The sequence below is a fragment of the Schistocerca cancellata genome, chromosome 3, assembly GCF_023864275.1.
Source record: "Schistocerca cancellata isolate TAMUIC-IGC-003103 chromosome 3, iqSchCanc2.1, whole genome shotgun sequence".
Classification (NCBI taxonomy): Eukaryota; Metazoa; Arthropoda; class Insecta; order Orthoptera; family Acrididae; genus Schistocerca; species Schistocerca cancellata.
The window spans coordinates 463,580,631-463,589,843 of NC_064628.1; positions in this window are offsets into that span (position 1 = coordinate 463,580,631).

Below are 9,213 nucleotides of genomic sequence, written 5' to 3' on the forward strand. Positions count from 1 at the left end.
CTTAGTGGTTACTCTAAGGAGTTTGGTAACACACCATTTCGCACAACCATTACCGATCACAATTTTTCACAGTTGAAAATAAGAAGAAGTGAATTGGGTTTTCTTGTAAGAGATAATACTCTCGACAAACATGAAATAAATTGGGGGTTGTTAATACAGTTTTATCATCACTTGAAATAAATGAAGCTGCTTATCCATAGGTGCATCTCTGCAGTCCTAGTAAACAATTAAGCCCCATCTACGGTATCGTAGGAAGCCATTATAGTAGATGAAAGAAAATGGCGCTGCCTATGGTTAAGGAGAAGAATCGTGCTGTAATTAGTTTTCTGATTTTGAAGGGGAATATGGGTCCAACAAGGAACATTTCATTCTCAGTTTGCGGAAGTATACAGCGGCACTGACACTATACTGATGTGGCACGTCAGTTTCCAGTGTTGTCATACTAGTTTGAAAATGAAGAACGAATTGATTAAGCACTTATCGGTGGCAAACGGTGAATCCTAAGGGAAATCGAGAACCTTGTGCTATAAAACCGTTGTAATATAATCTAGGTGATAGCGGGAACAGTAAAAATCTGTCATGAATCTGTTTTCAGCACGTTTCTCGACGTTTTGATCAAGAAAATTGCCACTGATTTCTGGGTTCCGCAACTGCTTTTATCCACTAAAGAAGCATGCCTAACTCAGACAGCAACGGAAATATGACAGCTCCATTAAGCCAACATAGATTTATTTTGCTGCGTAGTCATCATGGCAACGGCCTTGCCGCAGTGGGTACACCGGTTGCGTGAGATCACCGAAGTTAAGCGCTGTCGGGCGTGGTCGGCACTTAGATGGGTGACCATATAGGCCGCCATGCGTGGTTGCCATATTTTGGGCTGCACTTACCCTCGTGATGCCAATTGACGATATACTCGACCGAATAGTAGCGGCTTCGGTCAATAATACCATCATAACGACTGGGAGAGCGGTGAGCTGACCCCACGCCCCTCCTATCCGCATCCTCCACTGAGGAGGACACGGCGGTCGGATGGTCCCGGTAGGCCACTCGTGGCCTGACGTCGGAGTTCGTAGTCATCATGGATGAGTACTACGTTTATCACTAGTACCCTGAGACAAGGGAGCAAAGCTAACAGCAAAACATGTGGATCCACCACCACGAAAAAGTGTGAAGAAGCTCTTTTCATCCTATAAGGTGATGCGGAGTATTTGTTTGGACTGTAACAGAGTGGTTCCAACAGACTACGCTCTTAAGGGGCAAACTGTCACAGAAGCATATGTAAGTAGGCTGTTTATGTTTTCTTATCGGCAACGTTACGTAGCGCTCGGTATGAAAATCACTGGCTGTGCTGTGTGCAGTCTGTGGCTAGTTTGCATTGTTGTCAGACATTGTAGTGTTGGGCAGCTGGATGTGAACAGCGCGTAGCGTTGCGCAGTTAGAGGTGAGCCGCCAGCAGTGGTGGATGTGAGGAGAGAGATGGCGGAGTTTTGAAATTACATATATTATGACTTTTGATGATATTAAGGTAAATACATTGTTTGTTCTCTATTAAAATCTTTCATTTGCTAACTATCCCTATCAGTAGTTAGTGCCTTCCGTAGTTTGAATCTTTTATTTAGCTGGCAGTAGTGGCGCTCGCTGTATTGCAGTAGTTCGAGTAAGGAAGATTTTTGGTGAGGTAAGTGTTTTGTGAAACGTATAGATTAATGTTAGTCAGGGCCATCCTTTTGTAGGGATTTTTGAAAGGCAGATTGCGTTGCGCTAAAAATATTGTGTCAGTCTAAGCACAGTCGTGTATAATTTGTTCTAAGGGGACGTTTCACATACTACCGAAATCTGACGAAGTCACCGAAGTCTGTCAAATGGGGTGGTTTTTCTTGACGATTGTCTGTACAAATACAGTTATAAATGTTGCTTCTGAGAGCTATCAATTCAGCACACCCTGAATTCTCCTGATATGGAGCTAGTAACTACCTTCCTCGTATGAAGAAACTATTGCGTGCGGGCATTTACCAAATGGGTCGGAACGTCTCCTGTGAAGTGGTAGGAAGGTGGTAGGACGGGTCGTAAGGTTCTGGGCCAACAAGCCCATATAAAATTTTAACAGTTAATTACATTAAGAGTCACCAAATACACAATAATAACCACTTAATGTGGAAGCTCTTATGGTTCTGGACAAAGCGCCTTGCAAGGTGCAATAAATAAATACAGCGATTCACCAACGAGAAAGAAATTTAGAAAGACAGTTGGTTACTATTCTTATAGAATCACAGAAAAATATAAGCTTAATAATAGCTTGAAAAGCTCTTGGCGAAACTAAAAAAATAAATAAATAACAATAACACAATTCCAATAGTTTAAAAATACTAAAGGTCTTCTCCCAAATGAAAAAGTAGTGATTGACAGAAATGATAGTTACTAGCAGCGGACACTTACAAGTTTACAGTAAGTGAGGTGTGGCCCGTATTTAGGCCTGTATCGATTATAGTCCGTCGATCGCATCTCTGGTTCGTTTCCCCTCTGGTCGCCGGGCGGTCGTCTTGCGCTGCGTCTTTCGGTTCCAAATGCTTGCGAGGCGGACGAATGCTCGACGAACAGTCACCCAGGGGCGAGGAGGAAGGAAGCTGGCTGGAACAAACGTGTGTTGTCATGCGTCGGTGATCGGTGCCTTGGCCGATTCGCTCTGAGGGAAGCGTTGCAACGGGAACGACTCTATAGTTAGTTGATTCCGGCGCTCTGAAAGGGCAGTTATTTCCCGGTGTCGGACCGTATTGTGTGATCAAGTTCGGCTGCGTTAGCGTACTCTGTTGTTACTGCCCTACCCTTTGTGATACTTGCCTGAGTTATGAACTGATGCCTTCCGGGAAGGTCGTAGTGTGGTCTGTGTCGCTTATAGAAACTGTTTGATCCCGCCCACATCTGTGTTCACTGAGCGCCCTGTGTTGCGTTCCTGTATCTTATTTTCAATTCCCGGATGTGACGAATGTAGTGGTAATTCTTTTGCTTTGGTTTTAATGGTGTTTCTTCTTTCCCAGTGACGCCTAATATTATTAATGTCACCGACTGTGCAAGCGGTTGGTGTTTCACGGCGGTCGCTGGCGCTACTGGTGCTGTTTTGAACATTTTTATCAGTGAGATCTTTTAATAATGGTTTAGATTCTGATCTGGCCAGGTCTATTAGTATGCCAGGTGCACTGCCGGAGAGGTGTTTTGGCACCCTTGGGTGTTTTAATGTGAGATTCCTTACTTGATTCTTGGAACTGATTGGGTTTGCGAGCGGATTGTACTGGTATCTAACGATTATGTTATTAATAGAACCACGATTCAAGAACGTTGCTTAAAAACCTCTTGAACTATGTTTGTAGCTTAGTTAAGTTAGTACACTTATTTTTGGTTCTCGATAGTGCTTAAATTGTATTATTCTTGAAATTCTTAGTTTAGTCTGTTAATTGGCGTTTACCGGCTGTTGTTGTACCTTATTCTGGATTACTTGTTCAGGCAGCTATTTGCTGAAAGTGTGTTATTGTACTAATTGACCTGTTGGCGTTTGTAGGAAGCCTCTCGTCGCATGGCGCTTATTTTACGGGCGTCCTGCTGTGGCCTGATTGGACAGCTATTGTTTCCGCAGTCTGTGTCTGCAATTGTCCTCGCCTTACATGGGTGAGCCCACCGGCGGTACCGATACTGCAGGAGAGCATTTGGGATTCGCCCCTGCCGTTGCCCAGTGCGGAGCAGCTCTACGGCACGGTGACTGCTGCTTCTCTGTTTCGCGCGGGCCTACATCTTCCCAGAGTCCCCTTATTTTTGTCTTTTGCGTTGGATACAGTTTTGTACCGTGCCCTCTCTGTATCAAGTTTTCCTTAGTCAGGCGCGCCATATGTTGGCCCTTGTATCGCCTAAATTTTTCAGCCAATTCCAAGGACCGTGATTATTTTGATTTGTATTTTTAAAATCATTCTGTTAGCTTGGGACATTTAAATTGTCTAACCACTTTACCGGTTGCAAAAATTGCGCTAGTCTTTGTTACGATTGACCTTCAAAATTTTTCTTCTTTAAATTTGTCAGGTATTTTAAAGGACCATATTATGCTTCGTGTCTGTAACTGAAACTATTGTTAGCCTGGTATCATTTTGCTATTACTTTTGTCTTTTTAAATTGTTTGAGGAATATGCATCACTTGGCAACTATTGAATGATGTCATAATTTGGGGTATAGCTCTTCCATGAATTCCTGCTTCCTGGTTCTCTGGAGCGCAGTGTGCCTCTAAAGTGTACCTAACATACATAGAAAGGCAGACTGAAATATAGAAGAGGTAAACAGAATAAGAAAAATAATATTGAGTTACAATTCGCTGACATTTCATTTCGTTTCTTTTGGTGCGTATTTGATATCTTCTGCCTATTTTGAAAAGTTGGTTTTTATTTTACAGTTTTATATTTTACAGTACATTGTTCTACATTTCTAACAACATCTGTTTTGAGAAATAAAACAAAAGTAGTAATAATCAGTTAATATTGGTATAACATGAACATAATTTGCGGAAAAGAGAACAGAAACCTTTTTTTTTTTTTATATTTAAGAGGAAGCTAACGGATGATAGGAGTGGGTTTTACTAGACGAAGGTATCCCAAATGGGAGAGCACTGTAACAAATTCGAGTCAGTCGCAGAGCGAGCAGCAATTTTCCTACATCTAAGTACAAATTGTATTGAATTATGGGTTACTTACACTGTTTCATAATAAGTAACATTCTGGTATAGATTTCTCATACCAATTTTACTGTAATAGTGCAATTTCTACTAATGAATTATGGGAAATGATCTATTACGGGAAATTTACAGCTTAGATGGCATTAGGCACTGGTATGACATTCTAGAATAATTACTGGCCATGACATGGCTTTTCCTGTGGGAGAGGAATCAAAGAATTTCGTCGAGCCTCGCCTCCCCAGTAAATTATAGCTCAGTGTTCTTCTGTAACATAATCCATTATGAAATTAAACTTAGCAATTATTTACGTGTTATTCAACTATAGTTACAATCCTAATACATTTTTTCTATCGTAGGCTTAGATTCTATACATACTTTTATTTTCTCGTTGTTCTATTACGCTGAAGAGCCAAAGAAATTGGTACACCTGCCTAATATCGTGTATATTCCCCGTGAGCACGCAAAAGTGCTGCAACACGATGTGGCATGGACTCGACTAATGTCTGAAGTACTGCTAGAGAGAGCTGACAACGTGAGTCCTGCAAGGCTGTCCATAAATCCGTAAGAGTACGAGAGGATCGAGATCCCTTATGAACAGCATGTTGCAAGGCGTCCCACATATTCTCAATAATGTTCATGTCTAAAGAGTTCGGTGGCCAACAGATGTCTTTAAACTCAAAAGAGTGTTCCTGGAGCCACTCTGTAGCAATTTTTGTGTGTGGGGTGTCGCACTGTCCTGCAGGAATTCCCCAAGTCCTTTGGAATGCACGATGGACATGAATGGATGAAGGTGATCAGACAAGATGCTTACATACATGTCACCTTTCAGAGACGTATTTAGACGTGTCAGGGGCCTCATGTCACTCAAACTGCGAGTTCTGCAGGTTAATCGGATGTGGCATGTTAATTTTAAGGGGTGGCTGGATGCCTCTCCTGTCGCCAAACCTTACCTCCAGAAAGGAAGTAGTGTACCCCAAGTGTCTTGTGTAATCCCGGGAATAGTACGAAAGTGTTCAGATGTCTGCAAGCCGTGTAACTGAGACGGAACGTGGTGGGGGGGGGGGCATCCCGGCATTCACCTAGCGGGATGTGGAAAACCGCCTAAAAACCACAACCAGGCTGGCCGGCACACCGGCCCTCGTTGTTAATCCGCGCAGCCGGCGCCCTACCCGACTCCCAGGAAACAGGGCGTTAGCGCTCTCGGCTACCCTGGTGGGTTAAAATTTCAACACAACGAAAAAATTTAATTTAATAAGCTTTTTTCACATAATTTTTTTTATTATCGTAGTAAGCAACGAATACAAAAAGAAATTTGCAGAAGTAATTGTTTTTCGAAGGAGGATATACTTTGTAATTTACTCAAGACTTTCATTATCATAGTAAGCAAAGAGTACAACATCAAACTGGCCAACGGTAAACAGTCAGTTGTTTTAAAGAGATGGTTTCACTTTGGTACCACCCATCATGTCATGCGCCATACACGGAAGAAAATTTTGACATCCCGAAGCATTCATGAACGCACAAAGCCTAAAACAAATTACAGAACTCAGTAACAAGCAAAAATTGGCTTTAAACTTTGTATCACAACCACATTCAGCCCCTGTGGTTTCATTTACATAATGCTCATGAAAGCAGTAGTGCAAACTCAAATTTACATTACAATTACTGGTGTAGGCATGCGTATTCAAATACAGAGATATGATAACAGACAGAATACGGCGTTGCAGTCGGCGACGCCTACATACTCGTAAAACAACAAGTGTCTGGCCCACTTATTAGATCGGTTACTGATGTTACAATGGCAGGTTGTCAAGAGTTAAATGAGTCAGACGTGGTGTTATAGTCGGCGTACGAACGATGGGACACAGCATCTCCGAAGTAGCGATGGAGTGGTGATTTTCTCGTACGACCATTTCAAGAGTGCACCGTGAACATCAGAAATCTGGTAAAACAGCAAATCTCCGATATTGCTGCGGCCGAAAAAAGATCCTGCAACAACGGGGCCAACGAAGGCTGAAGAGAATCGTTCAACGTGACGGAGGTGCAACTCTTCCGGAAACTCCTGGAGATTTCAGTGCTGGGCCATCAACAAGTGTCAGCGTGCGAAACATTCAACGAAACATCATCAATATGAATTTTTGGAGCCGAAGGCTCACCGGTGTACCCTTGATGACTGCACAACACAGAGCTTTATGGCTCTCCTGCACTGTTGATGACTGGAAACATGGCCTGGTCGGTCTAGTCTCGTATCAATTTGTATCGAGCGGATGGACGTGTAGGGGTATGGAGACAACCTGATGAATCCATGTACCTTGCATGTCAGCAGGTGACTGCTCAACCTGGTCGAGGCTTTGTAATGGTGTGGGGCGTGTAAGTCACCGTCCTCTGTCTCAGATGTCACGCACGGTCGACGCTGCCCTGGTCTTCGGGATACAGCTTCGGTCTCCATAAATTGGTTCGGTCTATAAATTGTCGCCACACCCGAGAAGCAACAGAGCGATTCACAGTAAGCCGCGAGCCACATCAGCTTGCGACTGACCTGCCTCCATTCTTCCTATGGCTCTCCACCGTAGAGAATCTGATAGGCGTCTTCTCTGTGCCATACTGCCCCACCTGTGACTACGTACACACTATCCGATAAACACTACTCTGTTTGGTAGGTGCCCTGACGTCATCGTTGGCGTGGTTGTCCATTGTCTGGAATGCCATCTTCCATGTATAACGCGTTCATACCAACATGGGTTGATAATTTCTATGATCATATCCTGAATTAGACGCAGGACGGTGAAATAGCGGTTTGTTGCTTTAATGTTGGACACCAGTGTATGTACATCCCACTTACCATTTTCTCCGCGCCGACTGTTGCTTTGAACGCTATGAGTAAATGCTGCAATGCACTACAGTCGTAGATGTACCTCAGTGCGCCATTAGAAGTCTCTGCCTTGCAATACCATCTACGGGTTCACGAGGAAGACACTGGTGTTCCAAATTTTTTTTTCGTGGTTTCGGACAGAGATAGTGCTCTGAGCACTATAGGAGCCACACCGGCCATTGTACATTGTAGATCAGTTTCCAAGACTGAAATACATTTTAACAAAGTAATCATTTTTTTTCAGTTCTATCGCTCTGACACTACTACTCGAATTATAAGTGAGCCGCGCGGTATTAGCCGAGCGGGTCTAGGGCGCTGCAGTCATGGACTCTGCGGCTGGTCCCGGAGGAGATTCGATTCCTCCTTCGGGCATGGGTGTGTGTTTTTCCTTAGGATAGTTTAGGTTAAGTAGTGTGTAAACTTAGGGACTGATGACCTTAGCAGTTAAGTCCCATTAGATTTCCCACACACAATTATAAGTGAGGGAGACTGTGCTGAAATGAATAATGGTCGTGATTATTCCCTGTATTTGTGACCCAGTATTCACACATGGAGCAGAATTCGTTTTCTGACTCTCTTATAATTTGTAGAAATTTCATACTCCACGACTTACTAATTTATGCCATAGTACCGGCCTCATAGGACTGACTCACTGGACTTTCATAGAGATGACTCCGCATACAGAAAATTCAAAACACCCTTCCCTGAAATTAAAAGTAACAGCGGTAATACGAAGAGAATTCTATTGATATATGCAGAGGAGAGAATGGCTAGATGGAAAGAGTACATTGAAGGTCTCTATTAGGAGGGGACTTGTCAGATGGCGTGACAGAAGAAGAAAATGAGTCGACAGGGGAGAGATAGGGATCCAGTACTAGAGTCAGAATTTAAAAGCTCATGGACGACTTAGTATGAGGCAGTGGGGACAGATAACATTCCATCGGATATTCTAAAATCATTGGAGGGAAGTGGCACAAAAATTACTATTCACGTTGGTTTGCGAATATATGAGACCGGCGATATGTAATCAGAAGTCGTCCACATTGTTCGGAAGATAGCTGGAGCCGACAAGTGAGAGAATTTTCGAACAATCTGTTTAAAAGCGCCTGCACCCAAGTTGTTGAGAAGAATAATGCACGCAAGAACTGAAATGAATATTGAGGATCTGTTAGATGACGATAAGTTTGTCTTTAGGCAAGTTAAAGTTACCAAACAGCAGTTCTCACGTTGCGGTGATAACTGAAGCAAGACAAGAAAAATAAACATTGTTCATGGGATTTGTGACCTGGAGAAAGCTTTCGACACTGTAAAATGGTGCAAAATTTTCGAAATTCTGAGAAAAATAGGAGTAAGCTATAGGGAAAAACGGGTAATATACAATATGCTCAAGAGCCAAGAGGGGACAATAAGCGTGGAAGAAAGAAGTGCTCGGATTAAAAAGAGCGTGAGACAGGGATGCAGTCTTCCGCCTCTACTGTTCAATCTATTCAGCGAAGGAGCAATGGCGTAAATAAAAGAAAGGTTCAAGAGCGGTATTAAAATTCAGCATGAAAGGATATAAATGATCAGATTCGCTGACAACAGCTCTATGTTCAGTGAAAGTAAAAAAGAATTACAGGATGTTTTGAAGACA